Source organism: Lepidochelys kempii, chromosome 21 (genome assembly GCF_965140285.1).
Source record: "Lepidochelys kempii isolate rLepKem1 chromosome 21, rLepKem1.hap1, whole genome shotgun sequence".
Classification (NCBI taxonomy): Eukaryota; Metazoa; Chordata; order Testudines; family Cheloniidae; genus Lepidochelys; species Lepidochelys kempii.
In genome coordinates, this window is record NC_136400.1 from 9,047,576 (window position 1) to 9,072,753 (window position 25,178).

The window sequence follows — 25,178 nt, forward strand, 5'->3', positions numbered from 1 at the left end:
CTGCAACGGCAGGGAAACGATTCGAAAGAGCTCAGCACCCACTTAGACACCTAATAAAATACTCAGGCCAGGGCTACAGTACAGACCTATATCAATATAAGAGCAGCCGCCAGCCTGTGTCTCTGCCCCCCAAGGCACGCTGCTGCTGGTGGGACCCAGGAGCGGGGGCTCCAGTCCGGCCTCCTGACGCCTTCCCGGGGGCTGCAGACACGCTCTACGGGGAGAGGAGGCCCTGCCCTGGCTGGGAGGCAGTGGGGAGCCCCAGGAAGGTCACAGGCAGCAAGGAGCTGGACAGGGAGGGCTTTTCCAGCACAGTTCCCACTGCTACTGTCCCAGCCTTAGCGGCCACCGTGCTCTGCCCAGGCTCGCTCAGTGTGTGCACCCGGCTTCTGGCCGCCCACTGCCAGGCTGCCCCCCCACCAGGTCCCTCCTGCTCTGGGTGACAGGCTGCCCTCACTGCCGGATGCATACTGTGGAAACAGCCTTTAAGTTGCCACCAGACTCCTCGTTCTTGTTATTAAGTGTTATTATTGTTATTTTATTTCATACTGCGGTCACACCTAGGAGCCCCGGTCTCAGATCCGACCCCCCCCCCCACTGTGCTCGGTGCTGTACAAACCCCGAACAACAAGAGGCCTAAATACCTCTTTAAACTTTCCCTGTATAAATCAATCGGGGGTGGGGGGGAAATATAGTAACGATGAAACATTTAAAAGAAAAGCGATGTGTGGGTGTGGGTGTGTGTGGAATGAAATAAATAATTAACAAGTCAGGCCGCTGTGCTGCGGGGTGGGAGGGAAGAAAAAAAATGCCAGGGGACAAGGACAAAACTACAAGTCCCAGCATGCAACGGGCGCGGGGGGTTTGCTCTGGGAGGGCCAACCCCACCCTTGCCGGGGAACTACACGCCCCGGCATGCCCCGCGGCCGCGGGGTGGGTGGGGGGAAAACTACACGCCCCGGCATGCCCCGCGGCCGCGGGGTTGGGGGGGGAACTACACGCCCCGGCATGCCCCGCGGCCGCGGGGTGGGGGGGGGGAACTACACGCCCCGGCATGCCCCGCGGCCGCGGAGTGCTGCCCTCTTTTGGGTGCCGCGAGGAAGCGGGCGAGAAGGTGCCTGACAGCGGGAGGGGGGGAGCGCTGCCCGCCCGGGGTCCCAGGGGTGACGAGCCCGGCCGGAGGCGCGGCGCGGGCGGCGCGGGGCGGGCGGCAGCGGCCGGAGCGGGGCCCCCCCGGGGGAGCGGCCGGGTGCCCGGCCAGGCGCGCGGGGCCGCGGGGACTTGGAGCAAGTTGGGGAAAGTCTGCGGCGGGCGCTGACCTTCACGGGAGGGTAAGTGCCGGGGCGGGGGGGGCGGCTGCGGGAGCAACACAGCCCGGCTGGGGGCGGGGGGGGGGGCGAACGCAGCTGGGGCGGGGGGGGGACACTGCCCCCCCCCGAGTGGGGCTGGAGAGCGGCCCTGGAGCTAGTGGCGGACCCACAACCGGCAGGGGGGGCTCCCTGCTCGGGGTGGGGGCGCAGCCGGCGGGGGGGGGGGCGCATGGGTCTGTAGCCGCTCAGGGAGAGGGGGGGCAGGGCTGGACTCCGGGACCAGCCCCAGGCACGAATGGGCAGATGGGGGGGGGCGCGCACAGACTGGACCCGGTACCAGAACCGGGGGCTGGGAGCTGAGCGCAGCCGGGGGGGGGGCAGGGGGCGTTGCCCCTTTCCCCCAGGGCACCCCATGGCTGTGGGAGCGGGGAAAGCAGGAGGGGTGTGTGTGTGTGGGCGGAGGGGGGGTGTCTGCTTTCGCAGCCGCGCACAAAGCCGATTAAAAGTGAGCCTCCTGCATCTTATGTAACTGGTTACGGTGGGAAGCCAGCGCTGGTGCGCGCGCCGGGCCGAGCCGGGCCGGGCCGGGCCGGGCCAGCCGAGCTTTGTGCTTGTTCCTTTCGCCCTCTGGAAATAACTCCCCGGGGCTTTCTTTAAAGACGGACTCAACTTTGGAAAGTCCTGCCCGGTGCTTGAAACCAGCTCGCGAAGCCCGGCAGGGAGGAGCTTCCAGCTGTGATTGATCCTGGCCAGTGTTTGGGGCATATTGGGTGGCCAACTCCCTGGGGGGGGGAGGGGGGGGTTTGGCGTGTGATGGCAAGTGGGGCGTTTAGACTGAATCATGACTCAAGACTCGGTGCTCATCGGAGAGCCCGGCTGGCAGCGGGCGAGGATGGGTGCAACAGCACGGCGTGCCTTGAACGCACTCTGCAACCAGGGCCTCCTGTGCTTTGTTATTTACGATCTAAGGACCGAGCGCGGGCGTTTGGTGCTGCAGGCTCGACACCAGATGTTTATAATCTGAGGCCCTGATCCTGCCCTTGTATCTGGGAGGCGAGCGATGCCCGTGCAGATCCCCTTTCAAGATTAGAACCTTGAACACACGCCCCAAACCAGAGCCAAGGGGCTGTTAGAGCTGTTTTTTAAACCCGTGAGTTCATTATTAATAGCATTCGTAATCCTAATTTAGCACTGCTATTACCCTACTGTTTTATTCACATTGTGGTAGCTGCAGGCACTTTCCGGGCACAAAGGAAGATACACTGTCAGCCTTAATCTGCCTGCAGTTTTAACATGTTTTCAAAACATGTTGCGAACCTTAACTAGCTAGTACTCACCAACCCCTTCTGAAGTAGAAGGCCCCAGTTCTGCTTTGGGATCCATTAGTGTGAGCCCCTATGTTTGTACTAAGAAAAGGAGTACTTGTGGCACCTTAGAGACTTAACAAATTTATAAGCTTCCGATGCATCCGATGAAGTGAGCTGTAGCTCGCGAAAGTTTATGCTCAGATAAATTTGTTCGTCTCTAAGGTGCCACAAGTACTCCTTTTCTTTTTGAGAATACAGACTAACATGGCTGCTACTCTGAAACCTTTGCTTGTACTGATTGTCATTGACTTCAAGGGTTGTTAATCCCCATTTTATTGGTGGGGAAACTGAGGCAGGGAATCCATATTTGCTGTTGCTGCATCTTGCTGTTTACACCAGTGTAGAGTGGATGTAAAATGCTGCCCTTTTGATTTGGTGTGGTTTTCATATCCATGATGCGCTGGTGTAAATGACTCCACAAAGTACAGGTCAGCCGTGAGTTGGGCCCAGGTCACTCGATAAGCAATTCATTGTGTTAATGTCAGGGATAAAACACAGGGATGCCTGGCTTCCAGTCTTGCGCTCTTAGTGGTGAGAACGCACTGTGCCAAATTCAGATTGGGTGCAACTACAGCCTCTGATTAATTCATTGTGAAGCAGGAAGGATTGCAACAACCCTCCGGCATGTTTCCTGATTCCACTGAACCTCAGCAAGTCAGATGATGGGGAAATTTCCCTTTAAAAAAATGTGGTTTTTTTTATTACTGTTTCTTTTAAAATGCAACAGATTCTTCATGTGACCAGGGGGCTTCTCCTTGAATTGTTTGCAGTGATTGTGGGTTGCTTCTTGCCTCTCTGAGGGCCTGGAGACTTTATTGAAGAGAGTTGAACAGATGGTAGATGGTTAGCTTTTTTGCCTTTTAATTTCCTCTGCCTTGTTTATTTGAGTTCATGCCACAAGGCTCCTGTGCGTGGGGGCTTGGAATGGGGATGCGTGGAAAGATCCCTGCTCAGTGCTTCTCTTTGCACTTCTTGTTTATGGTTGCTGGATCTACACCTAAACATGACACGCGTGCGTGCTCTCTCTCTCTCAGGTGGGTGGACCTAGGAAATAGCAGTAGTGGCTTGCTTTATTTCCAGAGCATTTGCCTCTCAGATTCAAAGACATTTAGAACAGGACCACTAAGGCCCGGATCCTGCAATCAGATCCATGTGGGCTGGACTTCCATGCTTAGGGCTCTGGCTGAGTGGATCCAACTGCAGGATCAGGGACTTACTGGTCAACTGATTACTTGTACGTATGTAGAGTTCGTGTCGGTGAAAGGGGCTGGATTGACAGCCCTGCAGGCTAACCACAGAGCAGGCAGCAGGGGAAAGCCCTATACTTGTAGGGCTATGGAGTGACCATTGTTGAAAGCGCTTTAGGTTTTGGGAATAATCCAATTTGACAGCAGAAACCATGTGACTTAGGTGACCAATCGTGCAGGACCAAAAGCAAGCGATGAATCCCAAGTGCTTGAAGCAGTAGTCAGGGCGCAATCCTTAGCAAGCGGTTCAGTGACGTGTTTAGTGGTGAATGATCTGCAAACGCAAAAAGGGGCTGAGCTCTTGCAATGAATTGTTAAGAACATAAGAACGATGAGACTGGGTCAGACCAATGGTCCATCAAGCCCATAGTCTGTCTTCTGACAGTGGCCAGTGCCAGATGCGTAGAGGGAATGAACAGAACAGGACAATTTGTCGAGTGATCCATCCCATCGTCCAGTCCCAGCTTCAGGCAGTCGGAGCAGAGACAACTAGAGCATGGGGTTGCACCCCTGACCATCTTGGCTAATAGCCATTGATAGACCTATCCTCCATAAACTTATCTAATTCTCTTTTGAACCCGGTTATACTTTTAGCTTTCACAACATCCTCTGGTAATGAGTTCCGCAGGTTGTGTGCTGTGTGAATAACTATTTCTTTGTTTGTTTTAAATCTGCTGCCTATTAATTTCACTGAGTGACCCCTAGTTCTCGTGTTACGTGAAGGGGTAAATAACACTCCATGCCATTCATGGTTTTATAGATCTCTGTCCCGTTCCCCCTTAGTCATCTCTTTTGTAAGATGGAGAGTCCCAGTCCTTTTTAATCTCTCATCGTATGGAAGTTGGCCCATAGACCTAATCGCTTTTGTTGCCCTTTTCTGTGCTTTTTCCAATTCTAACATATCTTTTTTTGAGATGGGGTCACCAGATCTGCATGCTGTATTCAAACTGTGGGCATGCCATGGATTTATATAGAGGCATTATGATATTTTCTGTTTTATTATCTCTCCCTTTCCTAATGGTTCCTAATATTCTGTTAGCATTTTTGGGTTCTGCTGCACACTGAGTGAATGTTTTTCAGAGAACTATCCACATTGACTCCAAAATCTTTCTTGAGTGATAACAGCTAATTTACACCCCATCATTTTGTATGGATAGCTGGGATTGTGTTTTCCAATGTGCATCACTTTGCATTTATCGACATTGAATTTTATCTGCCATTTTGTTGTCCAGTCCTCCTCTTTTGTGAGATCCCTTTGTCACTCTTCACAGTCAGCTTTTTGAACTTATCCTGGGTAATTTTGTATTATCTGCACACTTTGTCATCTCACTGTTCACCACTTTTTCCGGATCATTTTATGATTATGTTGAACAGCACTGGTCCCAGTACAGATCCTTTGGGGACCCTGTTATTTACCTCACTCCACTGTGAAAACTGACCATTTATTCCTACCCTTTGGTTCCTGTCTGTAAGGACCTTCCCTCTTATCCCATGACTGCTCTCTTAGCTTAAGAGCCTTTGGTGAGGGACTTTGTCAAAGGCTTTCGGAAAGCCAAAGTACACTATATCCACTTAATCACCCTCCTCCACATGGTTGTTGACCACCTCAAAGAATTCTGATAGATTGGTGAGGCATGAAGAAAAGGAGTACTTGTGGCACCTTAGAGACTAACCAATTTATTTGAGCATAAGCTTGATCGAGGCATGATTTCCCTTTACAAAAGCCATGTTGACTCTTCCCCAACATATTGGGTTCATTCATGTGTCTGATTGTTCACTACAAATGGCTTGCCCATCTCTAGTGCATGTACTCAAGGAACTTGTTGCATTTATACCTGTCTCTGTATTCGCACGCAGAAATGTATGTGTGGATCTTTCTACTTTATTATTATTTAATTATAGTACAGAAAAGACATTCTCTGCCCCAGAGAGTTCCTCCTCTCCAATCATCCCATGATGATTGCTGTGGTATCTGAACATTGTCACTGCTGCTTGAGCTCTTCCTGTAGAGGCTCCTGCTGTATTAGGGATCAGTGTGTGTGCTGTGGGCCAGTCACCTTTTGAGAGGGTGAGCAAAAGGGCAGCAGGTCAGCTTGTGTGTCTATAGACACACAACTGCAAAGCTCACACTCTAACATCAGGGGTATTTGCAGAGGAGGTCAGGGATGTTTTCAAAGGGACACTGGGCTTGCCTGATTCCAGGGTTTGCCCTTATCAGTAGGAAATTGCACCAAGGTGTGGCTTGTGGGACAGCGTGAGTCCAGTTTCCGGGTGCTTTGTTTGAAGCCTCCGTTTTTCGATCCAGAGCAGCAGGTCCACTGCGCACGTGTCCCAGCGATTGAAATCGGGCTCCGTCTCCGACCCTGCAATGAGCTTTGCAAAGCTGGCCAGGGGAGACAGCAAACTCTCTGAAACGCTGTCTGGAAAGGGAAGAGAGAGCCCTGCATTTCCTAGGAACTGAAGTGATTCGTCATAGTGTGTGTGTTTGGGGGTGGAGGTCAGCCGCAGTGCTTGGAGGATGTAATGGTAAAGCCTGACCTGCACCGGCAGCAAAACCTATTGTATAATTTAACACCGAGAGGCTGTGGAAGCAATGCAAGGGACTTCCCCAGCGGGTTGAAGGGCCACTCCTGTAAATGCCCTTCTGCTTCCCTTGCAACCTTTCCCCACCTGCCGAGAAGTACCCTGCTGGGGCTCAGCCTGGGAAACCCGGTGCTCTCCTGTCATGGCTTTGGCTGTGGCATGTGTTGGTTGACCTCTTGTCTCGTGGCATGACTGTGTGTGGTGTGCTGGGAAGCTCTGTGCAGCGTTGTGGTGCCTTGGCCTGGCGCGTTGAGTCATGTGGTGTAATGCCAGCCCTGGGCTGTGCGTGGTGCTGGGGGTGCCCTGACAGTTAAGATGCATTCAGCTCTTTGCGGCTCTCTGGAGCGCTGGCTCAGCATGGTTTTCCCAGGGGTTTTGTTATTGCTTTAATGACATGATTAGCTGAGGTTTATAGCGTCTCTCAGTACCTGTAGCCGACAGGGAGGCTCTGGAGAGGAGCCTAGGTGGTGAACTGCAGACTGATGTGATCTCTTATTTCTTGTAAGCTAATTTAGTCCTAGTGAAAGTTGCTAGAATGACAGCCCTGGAGAACAACCACTTCTAGTTCAGAGTACAGCCCGGGCCGTGGCAGGACAAGCTTCTCCATCATGATGCATCAACTGGCTTTTAAGGGGGCCCCTAGAGAGCATGGCCTATTTTGTTGTTTTCCCTGCTGACGAGGCCAGGTACAGGGGTGGAACAAACTCCCACAGGAACAAAGGACGGTCACAGACCTCACCATGTTCCTCTTCCACTGCAAGATGCGTTTCTTCAGCCTGCCTTCTCTGATGTGAACACAAAGCAGGGCAGAGGTTTAAAAAAGCTAATCCTTCCCCAAAACAAAACTCCCCACTCTAGGCACAGTTCTCCCCATTGGGTAAGGATAAGAGAGTGAGCGAACCACACCTGTTAGTCATGTCATTTAATGCCCAGCTGGAAGGCGCCCACACACTGCTGTGAGGAGGGCAATAAAGGAACCTGTTTGGAATAGAATTGGAAGGGGGCCCGCAAGGCACTGGACTGACACCACCAAACTCAATCCCTCTCAGGGCCATCCAGCTCCCCCTTTCCATCAGTGTCTGTGTTGCTAGCTCTTGGTCACTTTCTCCTTGTTTCCGTCCAGAGATACGGCTTATTTGTAAACCCTCCTCCCCACCCCCCGAGACTAGCTGAGGGGCAAAGGCCTCCATTAAACACAGAAAACTAGGGTGAGTCTGACTTTCTTCATATAGATTTCCTTCAGCAACGCTGACAATCCCGATTTTGATCTATCTTGGTGCTTATATGGCCAACGTTTGGATAGCATCTGAGTGCTCCCCAAGTGTGTTTAGAAATAATACTGAAAATCTTCCTTTTTCCCTCCTGGCCTGTGGGAGAAATAGCCTGATTAATTGTGTGTCTGAAAGTGGGTGTGTTGCATGTTCATGTGGTTGTGTTGTGTCTGTCTTTGCGTGTGTGTGAGATATGTGCATGAGATGATTACTAAGAGGAAGCTGAGTCTTAGAGCCGAGTTTTGCATTTAGTTCTGAGCACAGTGAGGCCTGTGTGTCTAATCTCACTATTCTATATTATCTATATACTGTGGTAGTACCTAGGAGCCTGAGTCATTGCTCAGGACCCAGTTATACTAGGCACTGTCCAGATGCAACAAGAAGATGGTCCCTGCCTCAAAGAGCTTACAGTAAAGTATAAGGCAAGAGACGACAGGTGGATACAGACCGACAGAGAGATTGGGGGAGTGCAAGGAATGAGGCAGTGAGTTCCACAGTCTAGGTTAATCTCTTGTGAAAGTTCTGTCTCCTGCGTTCATGAGCCTGTGGGTCAATCGCTGCATTGTTCTGATGGGATGTAGCCATTCTGGGCAGTGGGGGTTCCAGAGAGAAAGAGACGACCTCTCAGGTACTCAGGACCAATCCAGCTGGAGTTCTCCACCAGTAATTTTTTTGGCCTCTTAGACTTAACAGCTCTCAGGCTTTTGATACCCTGCAACATGCTGCTGATAATTCATCAAAGGGTTCCCACAGAAATTCCCCCTCGAGAACCTACGGCTGCTCCCCCAGAAATTAAAAATCAATGGGAGTTTTGATATTGAAGGGTCAAGTCCTTAGTCTTTAACAAACCCCCTGTCCTGGATAAGTGTGTTTCCCAGACAGGAGGCATCAGGGACTGGAGCATCCATCCCTTTGTTTCCTCACTTAACCAATAATGCTTTCTCATATTCGAGAAAGGAGGCAGTACCAGGTGGCAGAAAGAGTCTGTTGAGGGCACTTGCTGGCATTGATCCTGAGGAGGATCTGGATTATACTGGTAGGAGAGAATGTGGGCAATTGGAAGTCATGTCAGTGGGAGTGAAGACTCTAGGGTATCCTGGCCTATTCTTAATGCAGAAGCTTCCTTGTCATGGGTATATGAGCCCCAAGGGTAAGTTTTCTGTGGGTGGGGTAATCTAGCTGTTTCCAGGGGGCAGAGATCTACTGTAATGTTTGTTATTGTTACACATATCTATTGTGGCAGCACCTAGAGGGAAAAGGGTGGGAGAGGAAACAGAGGGGAAATGACCTGCCGGAGATCAGACAGCAGGTTATTGGCAGAATTGGGGGTAGAGCCTCGCTCTCCTCAGTCCCAGTTTGGTGCCTGAGCCACTAGCCGATGCTGCCTGTCAATGATACTGGTTACTTCATTATTTCAAGTCTGGCAAGGTGTCAGGAACTGTGATTTTTTTTTTTCCATGGCAGGACGCCTCTCTTTGTTGCAATCCCCAGTGCAAAAAGGCAAGGCTGGCTGGAGAAAGCATGGGATTGTGTTTTCCTGGGTCTGATTCATGTTGGCTCAGGGTCACTGTTTCCGGTCAGGGCCTGCCATGGCGCTGTATTTGCTTTTGGAAATTTACAAGGAAATTTATAGCTGCAGAAGCTGATATACTCCGTGTTTTACGGTATTGTAAAAGAGTGCCTGGTTTGAGGATTGGAGCACATCTAGCATAGCACTGCATTGCTGCTGGGCTATACAGCAGGCAAGCAGACGTGCCGGGGTACCAGCTCTTGAAGCTGTGGATGGTGTAGTTAGACAACACAATTGTCCCTGTACTCATGGCCGATATTGGTAAAGCACACTATGTCGGGGAGGGGAGAACCTAGGCTTGCATGAGTAACTGGATTTCTCTTGCGCCAGGTGTGGACAGTCCGCTCAGGTCATAGTTTAAGCCTGGTGTCATGTTGGGGGAAACAACATGGTTTCAGTGGAAGCCCAAGACTGGATGAATATGGAGACTGCATTTCCCCATGATGACAACAAGAGATGGCTCTGTTGCAGTTGGGGCCTCTCTGAATGGCACACCAGCCTCTGGAAGGCAACTGATGCCTACAGGGCTCTGTGCCAGCATGGGAAACCACGGTACCCCAACCATACTGTATTAGCACCTTCTAGGTTAGGATTGTGTTGCATCAGCATGGAGAAGCTTGTTAGCACTTCTTCCCACTTTTGGAAATCACCAGAAGGCGATTCCCACTGCCTTGTCCCACTTCCCAGTTGGCTGAGGGCTGTTTCCCAGGAAATGTTTCTGGTGAGCCATGTAGTGACTGAGAGGAAGATGAAAGCTGGAGGGGGGCCATGCTAGAGAGTCCACATTTGCTGTTCTTATTTTAATAGCAGGACATGCTTTCTGAAGTGCAGTAAGAGAGGTTTGGGCTTTAATGCGCTGGAAGACAAAGGGATTTTTTTTTCCTGATGTATCACAGTGACAAGAAGTATGAGTTAGCTTTTTTTTCTCCATGTATCTTCCTCAGAAAGATCTCCGGAAGATCCCCTGTGATTTATAATAATGTCATGCCTCTGCCTCCTGACAGATTTTGAGGCCTTGCAGGTTTCCTTTTGGAGGAGAAATCAGTGAGACAGAGACAGCGCGTTTTCATAATGTGACTTGTTTATTTACATATACACACACACTAGTCTGGGAACCCAGGTGGTCACAAACGGCATAAAGGCAAACCCTTCTTTCAGAAATCTCAGGCCAAACACCTATGTCCTGTTCTCCAGAAGTAACCCTGCACTGAGAATTAACTCTAGAAAGAGGGAGATCAAGGCAGAGACCAATCCTCCTTGCTGTTTGCAACAGCTCCCTCCAGGTAATTTGCCTCAAAAAGCTAGTACAAATATAGCATATCTTCAAAGACACTGCACCCACACTAAGAACCCCCCACCCCACATTACACAGTTTTACATTGCCATCTGCTGAGTGCCCCATAGCAACGATATCTCACGTTTATATAGCGCCCGTCTCCTTGAAAAATGCCAAAGTTCTTTACAAACTTCTTTGAATTTTTTGCATTTCAACATTGCTTTTGCTGATGTAAACAAGTAATGCACCTATAGATAGTACATTATAAAGAAAGAAAAATGCCACACAGTTTCCCTGTGAATAGAGGAAGAGAGAGAGAGAAAGAACCACATGTGATAGATGTTAGTCATATTGCTTAGTGCATGTCTGGGAAGCACTTGTATTATGGTGGTGATAATTATGCTAATTAAGTGCTCGTATTATGGCGATGACTGCCTGTACAAGAAGTTCAGTAGAATGTAACTTCAGAAAAGTTTAAGAGAATTTAGCATTGGCCACAGGTGCTGTCTTTGCAAAAAGAAAAGGAGTACTTGTGGCACCTTAGAGACTAACCAATTTATTTGAGCATGAGCTTTCGTGAGCTCAGCACGAAAGCTCATGCTCAAATAAATTGGTTAGTCTCTAAGGTGCCACAAGTACTCCTTTTCTTTTTGCAAAGACAGACTAACACGGCTGTTACTCTGAAAGGTGCTGAATTGACTCCTGAATTCTTTTCCAGATTCTGTCATTAACTTGCTCTGTTTCTAACTACAAGACCATTAGAAATAAGGCATGCATTTTTAATGATGGTGATGATTCACAATTGGAACAAATTAGTGGTGAGTCTTCATTTTTTGGTGTCTTCAGATACAGACCGGATGCTTTTCTGGAAGATATGCTTTAGTCAGACACACATTCTTTGAAGCCAGCCAGAGATTATGGGTCTACTACAGGAGTGAGTGGGCAAAGTTTTGTGGCCTGCAATGTGCAGGAAGTCAGATGGATGATCATGATGGTCCCTTCTGACCTTAAAGTCTATGAGTCTGTGTTACAGAAGTGTAATTCTGTGGCCTGTGTTATACTGGAGGTCAGATTAGGTGATCACAAATGCCTTCTGATTTTAAAAAAAAAAAATCTGTGAATCTAGACCATAGTCCAGCCTTGAAATATATTTTGGGGAGGCCTTCATAGGCTGGGTAGGTTAACTCCAGGATAGTGCTCCTCCTTCTCTGTTCTGTCAGTTACTCGGTTTTCTTAAGTGGGATAATAATACCATCTAAATAAGGATGGTAATACGTAACTGCGTCCCAGGGAACGTGTGAGATTTCATTACTATTTTTAAAGTGACTTGAGGATCTTGGCTAAAAGTTACTCTCGAGGTATTATTATTTATTATCAGCTTTCATCATATATATGATTAACAAGGGCAAAATCCAGCAGGTTTTGGGGGGTTATTAGATATGCTTACGCTTTAACTCAGGTTATGTAGTATAAAGCCTTACTTTTATGGACTTAAATGGTGTAGCAAACTTGGCACGAGGCTTTGGAGTAATTTTATTCTGTTTTAATTTTGGAAGCAAAACACCTGGTGTAGTAATTCAGTGATTTGTGGTGGTTTTCCCCTTTTTTAAAAGCTTTTTTTTTAAAATATATACTTAAGAAATTTGAACAATTTAGGGCCAAATGCAGTGCTGGTGCAGTGCCTACGGACATTGCTGTGGTCCCACGGTTGTAATGGAGAACTGCATGTAGGCGCCCAGGATTTAAAAAGACTTTGCCAGGGTAGCGTGTCCAATAGAAGAAGAAAGGTGGGCTCAAACCTAATGGAAATGCTCATGAAATGGATTTCATTGCATTTCTCTGCATCTCTCTATCCATGCCTTTCAAATGTCCCTCCTCTTGGGTCTTGTCTACATGGGAACGTTGCACTGGTTTAACTTAAATCGGTTTTTAAACTACTATAATTAAACTCGTGTGAATGCCCTGGTTGATGGTCTTGTTTTGGTTTGAGTGGCTGAGCCTGATTTGTGTGAAACCTATTCCCAGTTGATGGAAGTGAAACTGAAAAAGTCACTTTTTTATTGGAATAAGCATATTCACACAGGGGTGTGACCAATTGAACTAAATTATTATTTTTTGTATTGCGGGAGCAGCTGGGAGTCTGAGTCTGGGACCCAGCTCCCATTGTTCCAGGCACTGCACGGACACAGAACAAAAAGACAGCCCCTGCCCCAAAGATCTTACAGTCTAATCGGTTTAAGTTCATACCTTAAATTAAGCTGATGCAACTTTCTTGTCTAGATAAATCCCAAGACCCAGGGTCACTAATTTTTCATGCAGATTAAGTGTCTTCCCACTTTTATTATTGAAAATTTGCTTCAGTTATAAAGAATCCTGAAACTGAAGTTATAGGTAGTCATTTATGCTAAAGGAAGGAATCCCAGACTATTTCAGGATTCCTAAACAAAGATTTTATTGTATTGCATGCATCTAATCCATCCGTCATCCTCCCCCATCACTGTGATGTGTGGGGAGCTCTGTTTTGGATTTAAATTGCCCCCCGAGAGTGCTGAAAGCTGAAACAAGGGTGCAGTTGTTGCATGAGAACCAGGAAGGGAAACTTAGCAGAAACAGAAAGTGAAACTGACCAGGCTGGCTTCACCATTGTACCTGGGGCTAGCTCCATAGATTTTACTGCCAGTACTTGTGCCATCGGTGGTGAAAAGTGAGCCAATCAAGTGTTTAATGTGGGTGAGTTTTCGCTTGGGGAGGGAATTGCTGATTCATCCTTTGTACTTCTGAGAGCAGGGTGCCTCGCTGGTGCCTGCTGGAATCAGAGCAGCCAGTCACCTGACTGATTTGTCAGATTCCCTAGCAGCCTGGTGGGAACTCTCAGAAAGGCCTCAAAGCTGCAACAAGACTGAGGTAAACAGTGTGTTGCAATATTAGCAGATGATGATGCAAAACCACAGGCAAGCCAAAGGGCGGGGTGGGAGGGAGGGAAAAGGAACTGATATGCTCCCCTCCTGTGGCTGGAAGGACATGTTTACAGCCAGAGAACAGAGAGAGGACTTTTCGGAAAAGTGGGAGGGAATGAGAAGAGATTCCTCTAGTTTCCTGAGTCACTGAGAACAGCACTAGCTTTAGAGCATTTCCTCCTAGCATGAAGGCTGCTTTCCCCCATCCTTTGAGGGAAGAGATTGGGTGTATGATGGGTGAGGTTTGGTGTCAGCATGGAGTGCCTTGGGGGGGGGCGTGGGGCGCAGTGAGAGGAGACCCACACCCTATCCATGGGGTGAGGCTCTCAGAAGATGTCCAATGAATCGGGACCGCAGAGTTGTGTAACCTAGTGCGGAGGGAGGTGTCCCATGCTATTGCCCTGCAGAGCTCTAGCTCAGGCCAGAGGGACGTGGGAAGAATGGTGCGAGCCACCCTGGGTCAGTCAAATTGCCAGATATTTCTCCAAGCCACTAAATGTATTTAATAGCCACTAATGTGGGAAATACAGCCCTATCACCTCATCTCTTTCCTTGTCTGAAACAGGTTCAGGGCACAGGGGCCTGATCCATCTTCTCCGTGCAAAGGCCCTTCTCCATTGTCTTTCAGGACTCCAACCTGTGGCCTTCTGTTCCTCTGGATTGTTCCTTTCATTGGCTCCGTCCCTTCATCCCCCAACCCTCTCCTCGCCATACGCTCCTTGAGGAAGCTAAGCGACACAATGTGCTGATGATCAGACACAGGTGCTTGGGCCAGAATCGCTCAGCTCGCTAGTGATTTGAGTTGGCACCTGATGGTCGGAGCCTTGTGGTAGTTCCCAACCCCGCCGTTGAGAACCTGGCCGAGAGGGTACCCCGTTAGGGCTAGATCCCAATCTTGGTTGTGCCAGCATCACTCCATAGCTTTCCATGGGATTACTCTGAGGTCAGACTCAAATGTAACCTTCAATAAACTCTAAAATGCGGGGCTCGCACCGAGTTCAGGGGAGGGGGAAGCAGCAAAGCTGGTGTTGCTGATTTCTCCATTGTCAGTTACATTTTTACAGCTCAGAAATGCCCACGCCTGAGAAGTGGGCTCGGGGCTGGGACAAAGGTAGATCCGGGTGTGAAAGCAGGGACAGTTGTGAGGGCTATTTGGGAAGTCAAATCACACTCTGTCCCTTTGACTTGTTTATTATTGGGTCTGAGCAACAGCTGCAGCTCCTGTGTCCAGAGAGGCCGAGAACTCATGGGGCGACGCAGGCACGGTACAATTACATGCAATCACTGGTGGCCCAGTGGGGGCTGACTGATGCACGTTTATAAATACTACCTGCTTCCCAGCACTGCGGTGCATCTTCCAAAACAGCCAAGGTGAGGGGAGACGAGGGGGATGGATGGAGGTTTCATGTAGCTCCACCTCCCTTAGGAAGGGGTTCAGGGTCCCTTCAACGACTGGATGCTTTGTCCCTTTCGTTTGAGATCACCAGGAGCTTACAGGTATATCTACACTTTGAGCTGGAGCTGTAATTCCCAGCGCAAGGAGTCATAATGTGAGCTCAGAACTAGTATATTGATCTGATTCTGATCCCCATTACCCCTAGTTTACATTGCTGTATCTCCTTTAACCTGTCTGAGTCGGAGCAGAATCAGATTTTGCTTGAGTACTGGTCTTCTGTGCTAACTACTGGACCATGATCCTTCTTCTTTTTCTTTTTTTTTAAGTTCCGCTGCCCCCTCCCCCCAGCTCTCATGATCTGTACGGGGATCATCCCTACATGGGTAGCCATTAGAAAGTGCGGCCCTTGCTGAAATTAATCTGAAGAGCTGCCATTTCCCCCATGTATGTGGGGAGAGCCTTTCCCAAGGGTTTGGCCAAGGTCATTCTGATTTTCCCTTTGCCCTTTGCTCAAGGGTAAAAAGGATGGGGGTGGGTGGGAGTGTTTTTAAACGCTCAGTCCCTGGGTGTTGCTGGGTTCCCTTTGCCTCGTTTCCTGGGTCACTGAGCTCGAGTTGATTTATCTTAAATGAAGGATTGATCTCTTGCTGTCTCCAGAGTGTGTGGTCTTGTGACTTGGTTAGGACAGAGTTTTAGTGAGCTTTGCTCACTTGTCCCCTTCCCTCCCCCTCCCCTGCTGCCTGGCTTGTGATGTTTAATTCTGGCGGGGGATTGCCTCCCCTCCTTGTGAGCGCACCGCGGGCCAGGTGCACTAGGGAGCAGTTCTCTCTTTGCTCTGAAGCATTGTCTGTCGGTGGCCGGATCCCCAGTCAGAGCAGAATGCTGGGTTGATCTCCTACGGTGATCCCTGTCTGTCTTTTCCATACCCCCTTCCTGCTCCCAGCAACTTGCGTCTGATTTGCCTTGAGTGTGTACCCAAAATCCTTTGCAGCAATTGCAAGGTTTCTAAGTCAAGGGGTGAGGGGACTGAGTGCAAAGGCACCCAGTGTTTGAGGAGGACCAGATGCCACGGACAGGCCTGGGACCAAGCTGATCGTACTCCTTCCCCCTCCCACATACCCCTACCTTAGAGGCCACGACCTCCAGCTGGGCTGGGGGCCATGCTTTGAAGTGTGGTTGATCATTGATCTCTCTACCCGGGGTTTGCTTTCCCTCACCTAGGATGAGGGTGAGGGCACTGGCAGGTTTAGAGAGTTGCTTTTATTAACCCTGTCACTGCTGCCACAGACGGCAGCCAGGGGCATGGCGGTTTGTCCAAGGGGATGGATGTACCTGGCACCGTGGGTCAGAACCAGATCCTACTGTGTGCTTGGCAGCACCAGTCCAGTTCAGATGGTTACAGATGCTCCGGTAACCCTGGCACAAGTGGAAGGGCACCCGGGATAAATGGGGGGCTTGCGTGTCCCCCTCAGCCCAGGTCCTGCTGTTGCACAGGTTTTGCTGCCCGCCTGCCTGGAGGGGTAATGTTTTCACTGTGCTAAATGTCTGGGCTGCTTCTGACTGTGGTATTTAAAGTAAGGAAGGGAAAACATTTGGCCTCTGACCCAAGTGCCTGTTAACAACACAGCGGTCCACGTTGCTGAGATGCCAGAGCTAAAAACAGGCCCTGTGACTCAGTCTCTCATTGGCCTCCTGCCCTTATTTGCTAAGATTTCCCCTCCTGGGGGGCTCCGGGGGGGCCTGCCATGCCTATTAAAGGACCTCTTCTCCCTTTCAAGGCTGCATGTCCCCGGTGACATGAAGGGGGCCCAGCCCAGGATGCCGTCCATGCGGCTGTGGGTGGTTGTCTTCCGTCCATCTGCCTAATCGATCTGTCCGCCCCTGCCTGCTTCAGCTGTGAGGTAGCGAGGGCAGAATTTCACAGTTTTCCACCGGGCTTACGCAGCCAGGTGCCAAGGATGTTTGGGAAAGACGACGTCAATTAGCTCTCCCCCTTGGTCTCCGTCCCCCTGCGTCTCACCCCCTTCACAAAGCCAAGTGAATGGTTGGCAGGTTTCGTGCCTGTTCCATCTACGGGCGAGCAGCAGGGCCTTGTTTCCACCTAGGTGTGTCACCCATACTGTGCCCACATCGCTTAGTCTTGGGGCCTGCACTAGATGGGATTGGATTGAACCGTCCGGTAGTGCCCACCATGAAATGTCACGAGGGTGACAATAATAATATGTTGGTGGTGACCCAGGAATGCGCAGTGAGTGTGCAAGTGGTGCAGCGCTCGGACAACAGTAATATCCGATCAGTGCACAACTGGTTTGCCAGTACACGGCTAGTACCTCTGCGGTGCACGGCTAGTGAGCCAGTAGTGAACTGGTGGTACATAAATAGCATACTAAGGCTACCCTGCCAATTCACAACCTGTATTCCAGAAATATGCCGCCGCTGCTCCTCCAGTGCACCAGCAGTCGTCTCTTTCACTATTAGTGTGCCCAAACTACGCTGCTGGCTCCCCAGCATGCCACTAGCTCGCGAGAGGGACCCCAGCGATGTGCGAGCGCAAACCCCTGGCCTTTCTGGGGTTGTGGAGGGCTTTCCCGTGACTGAGAAGCACCATAAAGATGGCAGGCGCTATGGAGAAGATGCTAAGGATCAGTCCTAGAGTTTAAGGCCAGAAGGGACCGTTAGATCATCTAATCTCACCTCCTGTGTCTCACAGGCAGCCCTCCCTTCAGTGTTCAATGTGTGAAGAGACATAGCCTCGCGGGAAGCTGCCTGAACCACAGAGATGGCTTTCTGATGATACAGCCTCCCAAGGCCTGCCAAGGGCTGTAAATAACCCGAGCGTCCGCAGCTAGCCATCATCTCAGTGTGGGCTCATGGGATATGTCTCCTCAGGTTTGCCCTATGCGCCCCCACATAAAACAAGACTTCCAGTCCTTCGGGGACACGAGCCTCTTCTTCATAGTGCCCCTTTCGTGCCTGTCTGGGGTGGGACATACCTCTGGTGCTATCTACTTTGACCCTTCTGTTTCGGAGGGCTTGGGCGAGGAGGCTTTCGGCAGATTTTGGTCTCTTCTCTCTGCTCATTTTGTGCCTGATCCTGGGAATTGCAGGGCATGGCTGTTGGGAATCGGTCAGGATCAGGCTTTTGGAGAGGTGGCAGGATTAGCTGGACCAGCCCCTTCATTGCCAGGTGCACTGAGAGATGTGTGTTGCAGCAAACCAACTGGCTTGGGGATGAGCTACGAAGCCTGGCACTGGTTCTAATCCCACCTGGGTCAGGAGGGACCGGAGTTGTTCCCATCTGGCCATTCGACGTGATCGAGGTGGGAGTCGGTCTGTTGGGTAGCAGACAGATGCCCAGGTCACATAGGTCACCATCACGTGGCTGGGGGCAGGGAGGGGGAAGTGTCGCCCCTTGCGTCAGTCTAACAGGAGGGGCAAGGACTGCAAGGGCTGTGGACACTGAACTCCTCACTCTTGCCCCACAGGGTCCCACCAGGGGAAGGCTGGGGCCAGTGCGGGAAGCTTGCCTTGAGGCTGCTGGTGCTGTCCTTGCTCTGTGTGCACAGCGGGGGACTCCATTCTCCAGAACTGTCAATCTGGCGCCTTTCACCAGCACTAAACCAACTTCAAATCAATAAGGTGTATCTGATTTCCCTGACCCTGCAGGCGACTTTGGGGCTGCTGCCATCACCCAGCTAAACCTTAGGAGGCCCCCCAGCCGAGGGGGGCATAGGATGCCTGGGAGATCTGTGCCCCATACGCACGGGGAGAGAGCTAGCCCCTGGCAGGTGGTTGTACGTGGCCGGTTCTGATCTGTTTGAACGGGACCTAGGAGGAGTGCTGGCGAGAAGGGTGCTCCCCCCTCCAGCAGTGTGTAGACAAGGTCTGTACGCATTAACTGGTAAATAAACAGAGGCCTTCCGTGTCCCTCCTAGCTATTTAAATCCACAGACAAGTGAAAAGATAAAGATAGGCCCTTCAGTTCAGCTGGCCTGGGAATACTGGCAGCCGGAACCCTGCCGTAGGGGCCTCTCTGGCCCCAAACACAAAGGGGGGAGGTGGTAAATAGACTCTCCACAAGGGAGGGTGTGTACTGGAGCCCCGGGCAGTGGAGCCAGCTGTGTGAGCCTTCACACAGAGTCCTTGTCGCTGTCCCCCTCTGAATCGGACTCTCGCTCCGGGGGTTCCCGCCAGTGCCAGCTCGGAGTGAGAGGCTCCTCGAGTCAATGCCGCATCTGTCTGAGCTACCGTTGTGTGTCTGGAGTGTTCCGAAGGCACCGATGGCCACAGGGAGCGGGAGGCTCCTGCTATTGAAGCCTGGGCGGTGGCAGATATTAGTGAGAGTGTAGCGGGGGGTTGGGGGAAAAGGGGAAGGAACAGCTGGCTGTGTGCGTGCAAGAGCCATCATCCCTCTTCCTGAGTATGGGAGCCAGCTGTGAATGCCCTGCACCATTACCTGGTCGCTGTCAGCTGTGGATGTGCCAAGGGGCAGGGGAAATGCTGCAAATCACAAATGGTGGGTGGGTAGGAGAACACCAGGCCCAGGGAGACCAAAACATCAGAGACAACCTATAGGCTTGTGTGTTCAGAATGGACAGGGGCTTGGATTGTTAGGAGCAGAGATGAGGCCAAGCCAACGCCCTCCCACGTCACGGCACCCTGAACTTGGGGGCCAGTTTGGACCCGAATCCGGACATTGTACCTGTCAGGTTGGGAGCTGACGGCCGTGCCACTGTAAATTCTAGGATCTGATTCTCCGTGATCCCAGCACCTTGTGCACTCAGTCACTCCAGTGCAAAAGGGAGCGTAAAACACTACTGAGTGGGAGTGGCAAGGATTTACACCTGCTCTGTCCTGGTAGAAATGACTCCCCAAGGTGTAGGGAGAATCAGGCCCCTGGTGTGGTCACTGACACCTGTGCAAGATGAGTGTAAAACTCTAGCATATCTGAGCAACAGTCAATGTCCTCTTTGCGCAAGTGGCGTTGAGTCTGAAAGCTGCAAAGCAGGGCTTGGCTCGGGGTGTTGGCTTGGCTCTACGTTAGCTCCTAACCACCTCGCCGGGGACCCAGCTCATGTCCTGATCCTCAGCCGGTGTAAATAAGCACTGCTCCCTTGAAAGTAGTGGAACTATGCTGACTTACACTTGCTCAGGATCTGACCAAATATGCCCAGCCACTGAACTAGAATGCGATTAATTTGCAAGGGCAGACGCAAATAGCAGAGCTCACTCATCTCTGAAATGCACCTTGTTTCCCTTTGAATTCCCCAGCAGGTCTGCCGGGAGCATCACTATGACTGTGTGCATATTAGCTGTCTTTCCCTACTGCTTCCCCATCATTGCTCCCACTGGTGGTAGGACAATCAAGGGTAGACAGGACTCTGGTTGGCAGCTCAGGGTCTGGCCATCGGGATGTCTAGCCCTGCTCAGAGCAGGTCTAGGTGACGCAAGCGTTAAAATGCTGTCACCGTGTCTATTATAGGGCCCCGCTGGTGATAGCAAGGGAGAGTTCTAGGGGGAAATCAGGGGAGTTTTACCCGAGAAGGTAGCGTAAGCAAGGTCTGTGTGAGAGAGGAGTTGGTCCCATGGCTTTTTACCGGTTGTTGCCATGTGAGCTGAAACCAGCAGCCTCCGTTTCATTAACCCTGTCGCTGACCTACTCTACCCAGAGTAACAACACTTGATTGCATCATATCAGAGGCTTCTCTGCTGCCAGAAGTGCCATCTTTGGGGTGAGCTGTGAAATCAAGGCCCTGACCCTCGTGGTCAATAAGGATCACATGGCATTTTTCGCAAGAATAAAGGTGTTAGTCTCAGAGTCCTGGGCAAATTCCAACTTGGGAGACTGGATCCTTCCTATTAAAATTCCACCCTCTCCCCTGCAGTTTCGGTTAGAGCCACGATTCTTCCTGTTGCTGCTCGGAATTGCTATGCAGCTGTTAAACAAGTCTCTCCTTCCCCAGAGGCAGCTGCATTTCAACTGTGGGAACTCCAAATTCATAAAGCGCTTTGTTTGCCGTTTGGACAAAGGGCAAGTCTAGTGCCAAAAGTACAGGTGTACAGGCCGGTATCCCACAGACTCCCCCTGGCCTTGGGTAAGTCACATCACGTGTCTTTGCCTCAGTTTCCCTGTCAGTATAATGTAGCTGATAATTCCTGCCACGCATGGGTGTTGCATGCCTGGGTTAATAAATGTCTGTGCAGTGCTTTGATATCAGTGGGTAGAAGTTGCAAAGGTAGGGCGGAGTATTATTCACTGAAGGCTCTTTAGTCTCTAGGGGAGCTGTGTGGGCCTAGTGGTTAGAGCAGAGGACTGGGCATCAGGCCTTGGGTCTATTCTTGGCTCTGCCACTGACTTCTTGTGTGGCCTTGGGCAATTTCTATAGCTTTGCTTCATGTCTTGGTTTGCATATCTGTAAAAGGAGGAAAAAGACCCGTCTTGTGGGCTGGGTTGTGAAGCTTAATTAATTGATTTTATGACTGCAAAGCACTGAGAGATCCTTGGATAATACAGTGTAATAGTTCCTGGCCGTTACGAGTGCCATGATAAGACTATGCCCGGGTTGAACAGAGCTGCTGAAACCTTACGTGTTGGCAGAGAGGAACTATAGACATGCGCCCTCAAACTCCTGTTCCCATGCAAGGGTCATCTGAGTGTGACTGCAGAAGCTCTGCCCCTTCCTACACATCACAGGTGGCTGCTCACCTCCCCTCCAGCTAGCGGGCAGCAGTTAGGAGGTGCTGGAAATGTGCGTATCTTCTTGGAGAGGTCACGGACCGTGCAGTAGGGGGACTGGAGATGTGGTGACGCCTCGTGGCCGTTGGGGCTATTTATTTATTTATTTTAGTTTGGCTTAGTAATTTCTTCGTCACGTTAAGGGAATGAGACAAGCAGTCCCGGGGGCTTTTTGCAACTTCCTCTCCCCCGCTGCTGCCGGGCGCTACATTAAAAGCGGGGCCCTGGGGAAATGAGGAAATGCAGGAGCGGTGTAAGAGTCAGACACATTTACCCGGACAGTGAGGGAGGGATGCTACTGGGTGTCCCCGTCCTAGTGAGGATCTGATCTCATCTCTCTACTATTCCTGGCTACGGGGAGCCACGCTCGGCATTCAGGTAATGAGAATCGTGAGCAGCGTGCGTGTTGCTCCGTCCCCACACCCAGTGGGTACCAGATAGAGCAAAGCAAGTGGCTGTCCTTGCAGGACAGGAGGGGGGGCGCGGGTGAAGAGGGCAGCTGTGGGGCTATGTTATGACAGAGCTTGTTGGTTCTCTCATGCTGGAAGAAGGGCTGGAAGCGGGTGTGGTGTTCTGGGCTGTATTTAAAGTGCCAGGGGGCTCTGTTCCTGGGATGCCTTGTAGGAGAGTAGCCAGCTCTGGATGGGGAGGGAAAAGGCTCTGCAACTTGGTGATGCCCCCAGAGAGCACTGTGATTGTGGGACTGGGGTTCAGAGGGCAGGGGGAGCTGTCCGGAGGAAGCTGGATGTCCGAGCTTTCAGCTATATATTGTCATTACAACTTCATAGTGGGGAAAACCAGAACAAACCAAAGCCGCTGGTCACGGAGGGGTGAGGACAGGAAAGGCCTGGCATCTGTCGGAGCAAATCTCAACACAGAGTAAGCATCTCTGCTCTGCGCCCTGTCTCAGTTGCTGGTTCTTAGCTGCTCTGTGTTCTGAACCAGACAGGCAGGCATTCAATTCAGAAGGGAACAGGGGCAATTTTGTCACGCCCACGTCTGCGTGCCTCCCTTGTTGCTGCTCCCTGTCCATCCCCGTGGTACACCCCAGCACCACTGCAGTGCCCCCTGGGCACCCGCTGGGTGGTGCGGGGGTGCAGCTGGGAGCCCTGCCTACACCTGCTGTGCAGTGCGGCCTTCGCTGTGTGACGAGCGCAGCGTGAGCGCCTCCCTGGGATAGAACGCGCCATGCCACCTGCAGCGCTTGGTCTGGGCTGGCTGGAGAGCGCCAGCTGGGAGGCGGTGCAGGGCCCGTTTGTTACAGCTCTGCAGCATGGCAGTGAGCTCGGTTTGGAATAACCAGCTGAGAGATGCAGCGGTGCAGTAACGTCTGTGCCCGCTGTGGGTGGAGCCCCCTCCTTGACTCCTCCTGGCTCCGGGATCCCAGGCGCCCATCGCTGGTGGCGCAAACCTAGAGCAGGGACGCTCGGATTGCCCTTTCCCACCCCGTCAGCCTGTGACGTGACCCCCCCCCCCCCAACTTTTAAACCTTGAGCTGGGGCCTGTGTCACTGGGCCCCGGAGTCTCCATGGGCCATCCCTATGTTTTAAACTCGAGGATGGTGGTGATCGCCTGTGCTTTGCTTTTTTTAGGGCCCTGCAAACAGGGTGTGGCTCTGAGCCAGTAGCAGCAGCTGCTTGGTTGGGCTGAGTTTGGGTGCCCCTGTTTTTTAGGCATGTCTGTATGTCTCTTGGGTCTGCTTCCTGGGCCTCTGCCAAAATCGTGTGAAGCTTTTGGTGCCGAGCTGAGCCAGGCCACCTCTTGGTGAGCACTGCCCTTTCCTTCCCTTAGTGGCATTCAGAAAAGAGAAACAAGGAAGGAAGATTGCTTTTTTTTTTTTTTTTTGGTAGTATAAAGAAACAGTCATTTTCATTTCTTTCTTTTTCTGTTTCCTTTCCTAAACACTTGTGTTTATCAGTGAAGCAGCATAAACTGAGTGTCAAAGGTCCGATCTCCCCCCACCCACTGGGCCTTCCCCACTCCCCGTTGGCTCCCGGTAACAACCTTTCCACTGCTTGGGGAGTCAATATTCTAATTGATCTTTCCATTCCTGAAATGCCATGATCAGTCACAGCTGGTTAGCTCAGGGGATTAGCAATGGGCCATTGAGCCTCCTCCTTCTTGGCCTCCAGTTCATATCTGTTTAGTGGGCCTGTGTGGAATGAGTTTTGTGGCTTGTAGTTCAGCTGAAAGGTGTCGAAGGCACCACAGTTAGTCCCTTGGGTTGGGGGTCTGAGCAGAGAGGCTTCCCTCTGCTCCCTAGAGATCCTTTGAGAGCAGGTTTGTGGGGCAGTATGTAGGAAGCTTGCCCTGCTGTACATGGCGCTGTGGATCAGTCTGTGGGGCGGGCACTCTGGCTCCCTGTGCTCTGTAATGCTGGAACAGGTTTGTATAGTGGGGGGGCTGAGAGCCATTGAACCAAACTGTAAACCTTGCATATGATGGAAACCACTTCAAGCCAGGGGGTGCAACAGCACCCCTAGTTCCCGCGCCTGTGCTCTAGGACTGTGGGACACTCCAGGCAAATCGGTTACTCCATAGGGGATCCTGTCCGCCTCTGCGTACCATCCATCATGCCTTACAGCTTTTCTCGGTGGTCCTTCTATGCATATATTATTTACAGTGCATTAAATGAGTCTTGTATGGTGAGGCCCAGTTTCTCCTCTGCTGTGCAGGACGGTGTTCCTGCCTGTGTACATCTCTGTCAGTCACTCACCAGAAGCGTAGATTGGGTTTGGAGAGGCATCATCCCCTCCTTCTCTCCCATCTGTCTGGAACGCCGTGCGCACAGAGTGAAATTCAGAGCAGAGGGGCCAGCACGAAGAACTGCTGAAGTCTCATATAAGCCTTGAAATTCACCCCCATGCAGGGAAACCCTGCATGAGGCCTACAGGGGTGCCTGTCATACCTCCTTTTCAGCCTCCTTTGAGTACTACGATAAGGCTGGCAGTTGGTTCCCCTTGGCTAGGGTGGCGGCCTGTAACCTGAGCCATCCTGTGTGCTTTGCATGTGCTATATCTGGAACCTGGCTCATTACGAGCTTTATTTTTAGCCCTGATTTTTATTTTGTTTGCTTCCACTGACTGTGGCTTAGACTTTCTTCAGAGTTATTCAGTGGCAAGGAGGGTCCCAGTGCATGGGAGATCTGGATGGTAGGAGACTGGGGGTGTGGGTAGATCAAAACGGCAGCACCTTGCTTTGTGAAGGAGAAGCTGAGCCATAAGTAGCGCTGAGTGTTAGGCTGCCATTCCTTCTGTATAAATAACTGCGGGGCATATTTTATAATGGCATGGGGCGTACTGAGCCAACTGAGCGATAATTAGCTTCTGGGCAAGCGCAGCGGTGCCTGGTAACAGGCAGCTCCACAAACCCGGTCAGTCGCTGAGCTATGGCTGTGTGCAACTTTGGAAAATACAACTTATTGCCAAGCAACTGCCCTGATGCACTGGGAGTTGCTGTCCGTTG

At 51.1% G+C, this 25,178-nt stretch overlaps 1 protein-coding gene across 3 annotated transcripts in view; it reads left to right on the forward strand.

Moving 5' to 3' along the window:
• The first annotated feature begins 1,172 nt into the window (after positions 1-1,172).
• TFEB (transcription factor EB) overlaps positions 1,173-25,178 on the forward strand; it is a 50,216-nt gene continuing 26,210 nt past the window's right edge. For 2 of the 3 annotated variants that reach the window (XM_073320467.2, XM_073320469.2), the window contains exon 1: positions 1,173-1,331. The gene's annotated coding sequence lies outside the window, so the exon portion shown is untranslated. The remainder of the gene's footprint in view (positions 1,332-25,178) is intronic. The other variant, XM_073320468.2, reaches the window with a different exon arrangement.